Below are 13,282 nucleotides of genomic sequence, written 5' to 3'. Positions count from 1 at the left end.
GAGCTTCTTCGTGGGATTCTGGCCATGGAAGAGCTCCTGGATCGCCTGCTTGCGGCTTGAGGAGAGGTTCTTAGGCCAAGCGGAACGCTCCATTGATGAGGGCGTTGACATGAGAAAATAAGTGGGCCGGCCACAATACGCGAGTGCAACGTCAGCTTGCACTCATGTTGACATTTTCCGTTTTCTTTCTATTGTCAAATTTTCTTACGTGGCACTTAATGAGTATCACGACCCTCTCTTCGGAATGGGGAGCAGGGCATTTGTTACAACGATGGCTCGTCAAGTGAGAACTTCCAGTGCCTCGTGCGAGATTGTGCTAACACTCAACACGGATTCTTCCAAACCCTATCAATCCACGACATTTGACTAACTCAATTGATTATGAATATTTTTGTTGCTTTTTTAGAAGTCGTCACTAACCAATTTCAAGCTAATTATGAGCCAATTGAGACACGAGAAGTCATCACTAACCAATTTCAAGCTAATTATGGGCCAATTGAGACACGAGAGGTCATTTCACTTTCCAAGAGCCAGAGATCTTATTGACTTAGTTACGCGAAGTCTAATTAGCGCCATTTTGATATATTTTCTCGTCATTTGGAAAACATTTGATTATGCAATCTTGTCCATTCTTATTAAAGCTAAGTGACTAATAGTTTGTACAAAACCCAAAGCCGTACCAGATAAAAATTAAGCAAGATCTTATTATTACGCCTCAGGACAAGACCCCGAGAGAGGCAACAGGAAAGCCTAGAAGCACTCTTACCGATTTCCTAAAAGAGACTAACGCGTAAAAGAAAAGGGTATTTCGCTATTACACCTCAAGACGAGACCCCTAAGCCGTAATAGGAAAGTCTAGAAGTGCTCTCACCAATTTCCTCGAAGAGACTAACACGTAAAAGGAGAGGGTATTATACAAATGTGATATTGTATATTAGATCAGCACTCACTCTCTCAAAATGAGCTACTTCGCAGGTAATGAAACATTACCCATTTAAAAGAAATAACAATCCTTTATGAAAATGTAATCCTAACAAAACCATGCCCAAAAGTAAAATTTATATACTAAGATGATACTAGTAAGCATGACGAAAAAAGTAAAATTTCAATATAAATTGATTTTGCTACCCCACTTTAACAGTATTCCGAGATTAGAAGATGAAGAGAAAGAAAGGTATCTTTATTTCGCTCAAAGATTACAAGAAGCTGGGCTCCATTTAATGTCTAAGATTCCGAGGTTTCACATAGTATTTAACTATCAAAACAAAAGAAAAAACACAAAATGGTGCAAATGCCGTTTCTCACTTTTTCTTCTTTTATACTTGTCGTTTCCCACTTCTTCTTTTGCCAACCCGATGTTCTTTTGGTGCAAATGCCAGTACGCAACCGAGAAAAAGAAGAGAAACATCACCTGACAGTGAGGGGACAAAGGAAATTTGTCCTCCGGTTGCCCAAATGAGTCCAACTAGTTTAGTGGAAGATTTATGGCTATAAAAGCACCGTTACAGAGTCAATATAACGGTACGGTTTGCCTAGATGAGTCCAAATAAGTCCAACTAGTATAATGGAAGATTTGTGACTATAAAAGCACCGTTACAAAGTCAACATAACGGTATGGTTAGCCTAGCTGATTCCAAAGCACAATCCACTTGAATAACAAAAATAATCCCAGCATACAACTTGGAGCAATAAATATCATCCTCGGGACTAAAGAAGTGAAAGTGTGGGAATGCATTTAGCTAGCTAATACGGTGATGAACCTGAACTTGGACACGAGTGCGATAGCAAGGTAAATATATTGAGATAACACTAAAAAGCTCTTAGCCTCATTTGTTTGAATATCTAAATCATTAATCACGCATTCACTTAACAGCTTAGGTTCTTAAAATAGTTGACGATAATCTCACAAATTCTACATAGTATTAGAATAAGAGGTTATGAGTTCGAATTCTTCAAAAATCAAATATTTGTACGTTTTAAGCTAAGATCAAAGTACAGTCTACTTGAGAGAGAGAGAGAGAGAACTAAATAATAAATTGCAAGTTCATTTAACAGTTTAAATTTTTAAAGTAGTTAATAGTAGTCCTGCAAATTTTATAAAATTGAGAGTTACCTTAAATTTTTAGAACAGTTGATGGTAATCTCATAAATTTTGCGTCATTGAGTGTATATGCATAGCATCAAAGGTGCACCAATCATCACGACCGGCTTGAATGAATCAATGGAGTGGAGTAGCTAGTATGCAAGGCCCATAAAGGTGAGACAAACTTGTGAACTCCAACTTTAAACTTTGGCTCCATGCTCAGTCGCACAATGAAGGAGACAAAAAAAGGTGATAAATGAAGCGCAAGTCCTACCATGAATGAAGAGTTAAGGCAAATAAACACCTCCTTTACTCTTCCGATCTCACACCCGCAATGCACTCTCATTCACCTTAACTCACGACTGTCTCTATTTTTCACTCTAATATCTCACAACTCGCTGTGTCCTTTTTTTTTTCTCCTCTCTTTTGTCCCAAGCTCACGGCACTTGAGGGAGACGAAGTGCAATCCAGAAAGGGTAACCCTTTGTTAATAAAATTTAATCTGTCACTTTTTTGCCAATAAATATTCCTTAGTAAAATTTATGCGATTAGATAACCTTCACACTTAGATCTAATCATTAAAAAAATATTATTTTGACCTACTAAATGATAAGAGCTATCTCTAATTGTGCATTTAATCATAATAGAAGACAGGGATGTTTTTAACTGTTATTAGCTGAATACATGGTCCTAAAACTTATACGATGATCATATCTTTTAAAAAAAAATTAGAATCGATACTATTTCTTGTCCTAAACTTGATGACTGAATTAAAAAATAATATGAAGATATATTATGTTAATATTACTTCTATGTATTATATGATTGGGATTTTTTTATTATTCTATTACTAATTATTTAAAAAGTTGTAAATGTAAGGTTATTTGATCCCTAAAATCTAAACTTTGATGATTCTCTACATAAAAAAAAAAAAAAAATTCTACGTTTAGTTTAAATATTTTAATTCCAATTTTAATAAATATCATGTTAAAATTTTAGTTTTTCTTTTCTTTTGGTAAAAAGGTAATCACATTAACCTAAAAAATTTATAACAAAAACGACACCAAAACACACACTCATAATGAACAGAGGCATAATGAGTGGAAGAATGTCGAAGGAAAAAGAAAAGGGAAGCCAACAAAGCACAAAAGGCAATTAAGCCGCACAACTACGGCCACATCCAAAAGATGGACCAAACAAAAAAAGGCGACCAGCCGACCAAACAATGGCAACCCAAGCTAAAACCAAACAAAACGTCATCACCCAAACAGAAAGGACGAGACAACCGGCAGGCATCAAGGCCAGCACTAAAAAAACAAGCATAGCAGCGGACCCTCCTGCACCACCACTCCAATCTGGAAATATTACAGATGTGCCGGAGTAGAAGAGAAAATGCAGGGGCCTATCCCCAGCTACATTGAAGTCTCCTGTTTCTTGGGTTATCTTCAACATTTGAGAAGGTTAGAGCCTTATCCTTAACCACTGGACATAAAAAAAGTTCATAATTATGTGATTGAAGCTGTATGTTTGTTAATAAATGTTAAATCTAAATTACATCATTCTCAAATTAAATCATAAAATCTTTTGAAAACATATTATTTTAAATATACATTTCTATAAATGTATATTATAACATTGTAAACTAATCTATAATTTCACCACTAAAACTTCCTTGTATACACTTTCTACGAAAAATCGTGAGCTAGAGTTAATGTTCAGATATATCTATATATGTATAGATCGTAATAACAATTCTTCTATAAATATTTTTGTGGTTCTGAATATCTTTAGGGAAATTTGCATCATTCTTCTAAAAGGAAGTTATTTAGTTCAGTGGTCTTCATTCTTGGGCAAACACTATTTTTTTTAACGTTAAAATAGACAGAACAAAAAAAAAAAAAAAAAAAGATGTTACAGTAGGATCTTAATTATAATATCTCGTCATTGTTATTTCCTTAATCAAAATAGTAAGTTTGTATTAAATAACGTAGATAAACAGAGCTTCTATCCATATTATTCAAAATAGTGGCATTTAATTATGCATCACTTTTCACATTTTTAAATTAGCATATTTATTCCGACCAAACTAATATTAAGCATACTTACGATTCTTTTTTCTACCTCGATTTTTAGACAGGAATACCCCAATGATTAGCGTTACTTACTTTATTATTGCATGAAAAGACAAAACATTTCAGAAATGGTATGCTCGGTCCAGACAATCCTCTTTGCATTTTGAGTGGCATACTTTCTAGATGACTATTTTTTACGATACATCATATATCATGTCTAACAAATATTATCTGCTTCTGTGTTTACATGAATAGACACTTCGTTTTGAAAAAATTAAGTATGAAAAGACACATGTCTACATACTTTTTAGCAAAATAGAAGAACAAGATATGTTCTTTTTTCGATATGACCGAAAAAGAAGACCACATAATTATTCTTAAAATTGAAAGACCACAAGTGTCCCCCTCGATAGATTGACAATTCATATAGGTGGGGTATTGATAGATTGTGAGATGTTGCCACTCGTCATAAAGTGAATAAACTCGTTAAAAGGCTTCCTCTCATAATTCCAGCATGACTCTTACAGATAAGATTGCTCAAACCCATAATAATTCATGAGTCTCTTTGGAATACATATATCATATATGGTTCTCCATAATTCTAATTGGCTCTATTCGCAGTTCCTATATCAGGAAGACCAAGATCACTGGAAAATCAGAAAGCAGCAGGAGACAAAACTTGCATTCTGGAAAGTCGAAACAGAGCATCACTAGAACAAAATCCTTATTGGTGTAGCGAACTAATATTAGAATGACTAATGAACTAAAGGTAAATCACGTGGTGACAGCATAAAAGGTGTGAATCTCGGTAGGATCAAACTCAACAGATTGACAATTCATAAAGAATATAAAATGACAATGGAACTATGAACTCACTCTCGAATAATTGCAGCCTTTCAAATTCGCACCCTCTGAAATTAGCTTGAAGAACCCAACAAATTCTGGGGATCGATAGTACCACAAATCCAGCAGTATGACCTCTCTCCTTTGCCTCCAGAAGCTTCCTTGATAACCCACATGTTAATCATTAAATTACTTTGAGCAATCATATGAGAACAGAAAAAAGAGTGAATTACTGTTGAAATATCGCAGAAGGATATAATTAATTAATTTAAAATTAATAATGATAATAAACGACGACGACAACGACGACATCGACGACGACGAAAGCAATCGGGAATGCAAGCAAATTCACGTCATTGATAAGCATGGCACCTCAATCATCCACCTTAAGAAAATGTGATGACTAAGGTCAAAGAATTTTCTTAAAGAGCTGCTTGTTCTTTAAATGTCTTGTAATTTCCACCATGTCAACATCGCATATAAACCAGAATGCCCGGCATTATAACAATCAAATAGAAGATAAAAATTTAACGCGCCGTGTAAAAAAAACAAACATGTTAGTGGATTACCTGCTTGCAACCACAACCTTCAAGTACAGAACTTGCAAAATAATTATTAATCTAAGTCTGGTTCTCGATATTGTGTTGAGGATGCAGAATCACAGGATTCGACATCATCAAGCCAAGATATATTAGGGCATTCCCGCACACGAAAGTTATAGAGGTATTGTAAACATTCCTGGCTGATGACTCCTGTTAGCTCATAGCACTCCTCAGGATACAATTCAGATAAGTGCTTCAAGTTCGACAGATTTATCACCGCTTTCAATTTTCCACAACGTTTAATAGAAAGCATCGATAGCCCAACGGGAAGATTTGGAAGACATCCAAGCCAAGGGCAATCCAGAAAGAGTGAGCTTTTTTAGAAGGCTTAGTTGAGAAAGATGTGGCAATGACTGACTCTGGCAGGTGATATGTAAAGCTGCTATGCCAGAGGGCAGTTCTGGTAGTTCTCGAAGCTTTTGACAATATCGAACGCTCAGGTTTTGGACAGAAGAGAGCTTAGAAATGCTTTCTGGCAAGCCCGTAATGCCTGACTTGTCTAAATTAAGCTTGTTTAGCGAAACTAGTCTGCCTATATTACTAGGTAGTCCTTCCAGATTTTTGCATCTTGAAGCTCTCAACTCTTGGAGTTCCGCCAACATTCCAATGGCACCAGGCATTTTTGTTATGTGAGTTCGACAAATGTCCAAGATCCTCAAATTATGCAGATTCCCAATGCTTTCAGGTAATTCTGCAATTGTTGTCCTTGCTAAATGCAGTTCAGCCAATGATGCCAACTTTCCGATCAAATCGGGAATTTCTCTCAATGAGGGGCATCCCCATAATGACAAGCACTGCAAAGATGCTAGATTGCCTATGGAGCTGGGTACGCAGGCTAAGGATGCACAATTAGAGGCATTAAGATTCTCGAGCTTTGTTAAATAACCAATGGATTCTGAAAGTTGAGCTAGTCGTCTACAAGACGAGGCACTTAGTGTCTTCAGTTTCTTCAAACAACCTCTCGAAATAGGAATCTCTTGTATATCAGTATGATCTAAGATTAGCTCGCTTAATACTTCCATTCTACCTACTCCAGCCGGTAGCTCCTCTAGTCTCTCACAACTCTTGACATTCAAGGAGACGAGGGTCTTGCTGTCACCAATAGAAGGATGAATCTCTTGCAGATTGCAACATCCTTCAAACAAAAAAATCTCCAAGCTTTTGAAAGCGGACAAGTCAGGAGTTTTTCTCATGGATCGACAATTGAAGAGGTTGAGAACTTTGAGCTCGGTTGCCATCTGAAAAAAAGTAGAGACGGAGAGAGAGAGAGAGAGACAGAGAGAGAGAGGATATTTCAAAGGGATTAGACTGCTTTTCCGATACTCCTCGTTCTTTTCTGGAATTTTTAAAATTCCAAAAAAAATGCCAATGCACCATAACTCCTTTAATTTAAACTTTTTTAAAACACTATATAAATGTTTCATAGCTCAATTCCTATGCTATTATTGCTATAATACTCCACTACATCACTTTTGTTTTATTTAAACATTCCTTAAGTAGTAGCATTTGGCTACGGCACCAACATAGAAATAATTTTTGAGCATATCTATTGCAAAAAGAATGTTAGGGATATACCAGTGTCAACTATATTTTCTTACTGCAGTAGGCATATCTTCCAATTTGGCTAGAATAAATATCCACTGGCTAGCACTCACAAAACTAACATATCGCCCTCACAAAAACCATCATGAAGCAATGCACTTATTTTCAATTTTCAAGTATTAGTGTTCACTTTTGCTTCTAAAACAATCGATTCTGTATATGACCATTAGTGTTTCTTTGAACATACCAAACAATACCTAAATAATTGTAACTTCTCATTTTTTGTCAAAGAAGATTGACATAGATATGTAACAAGTATTGCTAAAAAGACATACATCAGGAGAGATTCACTTAGAAGCCATAAACAATTCAAATTAAAAAAACCTAAAGATAAGTACAAATATTGTAATTTTTTTTAATAGACTTTAATTAATACAGTTAAAACAAGTGAATTTTTTTTTTTTTCAGTATGTCTTGCATTAAGCATGACTGTTTGTTCAGATATTATTAATTCAAGATATTAAGGACACAAGCTTATCGTATATTTAAATGCCTACAAATTCCTGTTACATTTAGGGAAAAATTCCTAATATGAGGAAGGATATTACACCTCTTGAGAAAAAAAGAAAGGAGAAAAGGAGAACCTGGTGAGATTGGACCTTCAACAAAATATACCTTCTCTACATCTTACCTTGAGTAAATCCCATCCTCTCCACTCCTCCGAAATCTCACTCCACGACAGATCAAGCACGACTAATTTCTTCGGATAAAAGTTGGCCGCTGTGAAATCCAAGGGACAATCCTTCCATTGAAGCCATCTTAATTGAGGAAGCAAGTTGAAGAAATCTCCAATGAGATTCGCACTATTCAATTGAAGGAACCTCAAATTGGTCAATTCTTTAAATTGTTCACCACTGTAGCTTCTTGTACAACCACATTTGTTCAGACAAAGGCCCTAAATCTTACTAGTGCCCTGCAATTAGAAAACATTGTGTAATGTAAGTTTTGAATGATGAGATGAAACCAACTGCATTTAAGAAAAGTCGGACTAATTTTAATTTGTTGAGATACTATAATGGTGTAGGCTTCTCACTTTCAACCTCCCGAAATGCACGTTGTGCTTGAAAAATATATATCTAATTTATGTAAGAAGGTGAAGCTCGCAAGGGAATTTCTGAACTTCTCTTCCACCGATGCCCATCGCAATTTGCACCTTTGAATTCCCAGAAATTACATCCTTTCAAGATTACAGTAGAGGCCTCTCTTTGTGCACACACCATATCAAATATATCTCACAAAATTCATGCCCTTTATACGTGAAACAACCCACCCCTAACTCATAGTCTCTATATGTAAAACAACATCACTCTTACAGTCCAAATACAACCATCAAACTTCCCATCAAAACACGTATCAAAATGAAAAAAAAATCCCAATTGTAGGATCCCCCTCTTTTTTCGGTGTACCTAGTTTGCAATTCTCAATAGCAAAATGAAAACGAGAATGTAATCCATAAATGTACATACGTGTTTTACATTCATTTCTTATCATGTGTATCTTGAATAAAGGTTTTTCATTCTTTATATCAAATGTGATATCAATGATTTTTACTCCTCTTATCTATAGACGTTTGATGCTATCCTTTCATTGTCATGTTGATTTTGTCATAGTCAAATCTAAATTTGTTTTATCAATTTGCTGACAAATTAATGAGATCTCGTTCAGACGGATTGGACATGAAGAGTGATCAAATTGGATTTTGAAGGAAATCAAGCCTTTTACATTTTTCTTTAGTTGCAATAAAACATTTTAGGAACTCAAATTCATTTTTTGTTTTAGGTGGTAAATTGTTCATTGAGCACAAATCATAAGAGTCATCATATGGATTTGTTTGGTGGTTCGAATTTTTCCGTCAAATGCACCTTGTATAATTATTGTATTTTGGTCAATGACTTCACAGATACCCTTTTACAGTTGACATGATAGCCTATATATGACATGCAAATGTTATCAAGGGATTAATAGCAAAATTTTACACCGCCACAAAAAAATTGAAAAAAAAAAAGAAGAAAAGTTAGCAAATTCATAGAAAGAAATTTATCCCCGATTGTGAAGAGCCTATAAAATGAAATAATATACATTTAGAGGGTTAATATTATAGAGTTGCGCATATATCATAAAAAAAAATACAAAAGCCATCAACAAATTGACGTTGTTAACTAACGCTTGACAACAAAGGACTTGATTGCACAAACTGTGAAAGATAAAGGGCTACATTGAGCTAAAAATATAAGGGGCGCAACTTGAAAAATACAGAACCATGATAGCTAATGGTCACAAATGAACAGAGATCTCATTGATCATAGAAAACAACTCATGAGAGAAGTTAATATTCGGTCAAAGGGAAAAGAAAGGAAAGACCTCACGAGAAATCTGAAGAAGAATCCAAACATCAAACATGTGCATCATGCAGATACATGGAACATGGGTCCCAACAATTTATAGATGTCATGTTTTCTCTGAAAGTGCTCCGTCGATCATTACGTTTATGTAGTTTTGTTGTTGCATTGAAGATTCCAAAAGAATGTCCTCATCACATCATCATCATCATCATTATATCATTAATAACCAAGAAACTGCTCCTCTGACTATGTCCCAGAATCAGGCAAGAACAGCAATTAAATGGAGGAGCTTTTTGTAGGTAAAAGCGGCAAGTTTTGGAGATTCAGGACTGACAATAATTTTATCTCAAACAAGAATGAGAAGATGGACTCATATTCAATGACTAAGACAAGTAGAGAAAATGCTTACCTTGTTGCTGTCAAGCACATTGATGGCTTCCTCATAATCCCATGATCTGCTATGGCCATAAGGCTCCTTTTGATTTTCTTGGCAAACAATTTCCCTTCCAAAATCTCTCAGTTGATCATGCATCATTAGGTTGCCGTCTTTATCAACTTCAACTAGGGACATAAGAGATAACACTTCAATCCCATTCTCTGGGAAAAAATCACAGGCATCCCACATGTAAGTTGGATTTTGTTTAGATGGTCCAATAAAAAAACACGCAATGTCCAAAAATATCTGTTGCACCTTATGATCTAATGCTTCATAACTTATCCTCAAACTCTCTTGGACTTTCTTATCAGGCACTTTCTTTAATTTCTTCCATGTATCTTTCCATACTTTTTTTGACTTTCCATGTAAGAATGAACCAATAACTTCAAGAGCTAATGGATGCCCCCCAGTAGTAGATACGACATTACGAGAGAGAATATAATATTTACTCTGAGGAGAATCCTTCCGAAATGCATGTCTACTAAATAAAACCAATGATTGATTTAGAGACAATTCATTGAGTTGGTACATGTGACCTACACCGATCTTATCGAGAATGCTCTTGTTTCTAGTTGTGATGATGACTATACTTCCTGCTTCAAACTGACTATCATCTCCAGCCAAAGCATTCAAGTGATTCTTGTCATCAATATCATCAAGAAGAATAAGGACTTTGTCACTTGTAAATCTAGATTTGATGAATTCAATTCCCTGATCAACATTAGACACTTGATGTGGACTTCTTAGTATATCAGAAATGAGCTGCTCTTGTAGGCATTCAATACCCTTGTGACGAGATGTTTCTCGAATATTTGCCACAAAGCTTCGAAACTGAAAATGACAGGAGAGTTTGTTGTATAACACCTTTGCAAGAGTTGTCTTACCAATGCCACCGAGTCCACAAATTCCAATAATCCTTGTACCATTGAATTTAGCATCTATCAAGCTCATTACCTGTTCCACGCGATCATCAATTCCCACCAACTGTTCGGGAATATTTAGCAGAAAATGTCTTTTCAACTCACTCGCAACTTTTCTCACAACAATTGTAACCAATTCTCCTTCATGCCTGTCAAATAACAATGAGTTTTAGTATAGGATGGCAATATTAATATTCTTTTTCAAGTAAGATCTAGTTATGAGAAACAAAACGAGGTTTTGGTGGAGAATGACGTACCATCATTAACTTCGTCCGGTACCCATCCTGTCAAGAAACTGACTTCTTTGAGTGCTTCTTCCCATTCCTTCACAACCGATTCATCCAACTTCTCTTTATGTTCATCGATAGCAGCTCCAAAACTCCCTGTAAGATATCATAACTTCGAGGGCTCAACTTTGTAAAATATGGGCAACACCAATTGCCCTCTGCTTTTCTTGCACTTCAACATATGAGCTAGCTCACGAAGGCACCATGTGCTGGAAGCGTAGTTCTCTGAGATAATCGGGATGGAGATCTTAGACTGCATAATACTGCAGAGAATCTCCTGACCAAACTCCTCACCAACAGGGAGCTCATTGTTGTCTCTGAACACGCGAATTCCTGCATTACGAAGGCCAATATAGAGATGATCGGTGAAGCCTTTGCGAGTGTCTTGCCCTCTAAAGCTCAAGAATACTTCATGGTCATTTCCTTTTGGCTTTTCGGTTCTGCATTCATGATCACCTCCATGTGGAGCGGTCGATGAGGAAGGCGCCCCATCCATCGGCTCTTCTGGATCATTGGGATACCTTCTTTTCATCTTGAGAGGATTGCACTAATACACAGGCAGTAAAAGAGATTGATGGAGCAGAGCCTCAAAAGAAGAGGAATATGAAATCCCAGATTTGGGAACTGCAGAAATGTCTCTCAAAATTCAATTGGGAGCTACATTCGAACAAAAATAAAAACTCTTACACAACTCATGAGAAGAAAATGGAGCAATCTGAGCAAGAAACAGAGAAGGGACGAGAAGAGCAAAAAGTCATCAATTGCCAGAGGACTTCTCAAACAAGAAAATCCGCCCACTGCAGTGATCTCCACCGATTCTCAGCCTTCTTCAACGATGGATTACCAACACACAACGCTCTCTACCGTGCGTGCTCGAACGATGCTGAGTTCTTGCCGCCAAACGGTCCAAAACCCTTCATGCTAAGCAAACCACTGCGACGCATACTGCAGGGACGGCAATTACTGCACAAATAATTTCCGCGGCATTAGTCAGAAGAAGCGCAGAACCTACGCAAGGGCCTCTGATCGAAAGCGAGCACGACTTTGACTTGACTTTGATTTTCCCGTTAATAAGAAAACAGAAAAGAAAACCAACAGAGCTTCCTTTAAGAGTACTCTGCAATTTGCAGAAGCTCGCGATAATTTAGTCCTGAGGAAACAGAGCCCCGACCCGAGGCCTGAGGTCGGTCGTGGAAGCGGAGACGGCGATGCATGGAAGCCATATCAGACGGAACAAAATGGACAAAACACCCAGGATTTGAAGCCAGAAAACTCACCGTCCACATGGGTACAGCGCCGGCGCTACAGCGTCGCGTGCGCCGTGATTTTTCCGGCGAAAATCATCGACGGATTCGCCGGCGAACGTTCCAGGGAAACTAGGAGACGGTCAACTTTACCTCAGCGCACGAACCGAGGGAAAGCTTCTCTTTGGAATCCGATAGCTTGTCTTTCGATAAGCTTTGTCGCAGATCATGACGAAGCCAGGACGGGATGTGGACTCTCTTCATTTGGCCCAATGTCAAGAAATTTCAGGTAATCCACTCTCTAATAGAGGCCAACTAATTAGCAGATCAGTTCGTAAAAGCCCGTCAACTCAAGGCTAGTGTAAAAAAATTTTGGAGCCCATTTGGGAAAGGGTTAACACCTTAAAAAAATCGAGCAGGTATCTTTATGACAAATTCTACCTTATTTTTTATCGTAGAAAAACACATGAGTACCTTTTTGTAAAATTCTGCCATAACTATAAAAAACCTAAGCTTGGTACATTTATGACAAATTTACCCCAAATTAATTTATTTGACCACAAAAAACCCCAAACTGGTAAATTTGTGACTAATATACCTCCAAATAATTAGATTAATACCACAAAAAAATCACCAAAAGTTATAAACTATGACAAACAGAGTGTAAAATCCCAAATTGATATACCGGTGAATTGTCACGTGTTATTTAACTTTATAATTTAACAAGAAAATTTAACTAAAACTAACGGAGGGTAAATTTGTCACAAGTGTACCAATTTAGGGTAAATTTGTCAAAAGTATCCGGTTTGGGGTTTTGGCGGTCAAAAAAATAGTTTGGGGTAAATTTGTCG

General features: G+C 36.7%; 1 pseudogene; it reads right to left on the bottom strand.

Moving 5' to 3' along the window:
• Nucleotides 1-4,624: 4,624 nt before the first annotated feature.
• LOC104432640 lies at nucleotides 4,625-12,657 on the bottom strand (annotated as a pseudogene).
• Between the last annotated feature and the right edge of the window lie 625 nt (nucleotides 12,658-13,282).

The sequence above is a fragment of the Eucalyptus grandis genome, chromosome 1, assembly GCF_016545825.1.
Source record: "Eucalyptus grandis isolate ANBG69807.140 chromosome 1, ASM1654582v1, whole genome shotgun sequence".
Taxonomy (NCBI): Eukaryota; Viridiplantae; Streptophyta; class Magnoliopsida; order Myrtales; family Myrtaceae; genus Eucalyptus; species Eucalyptus grandis.
This window is presented reverse-complemented; position numbering and strand designations above follow the sequence as displayed.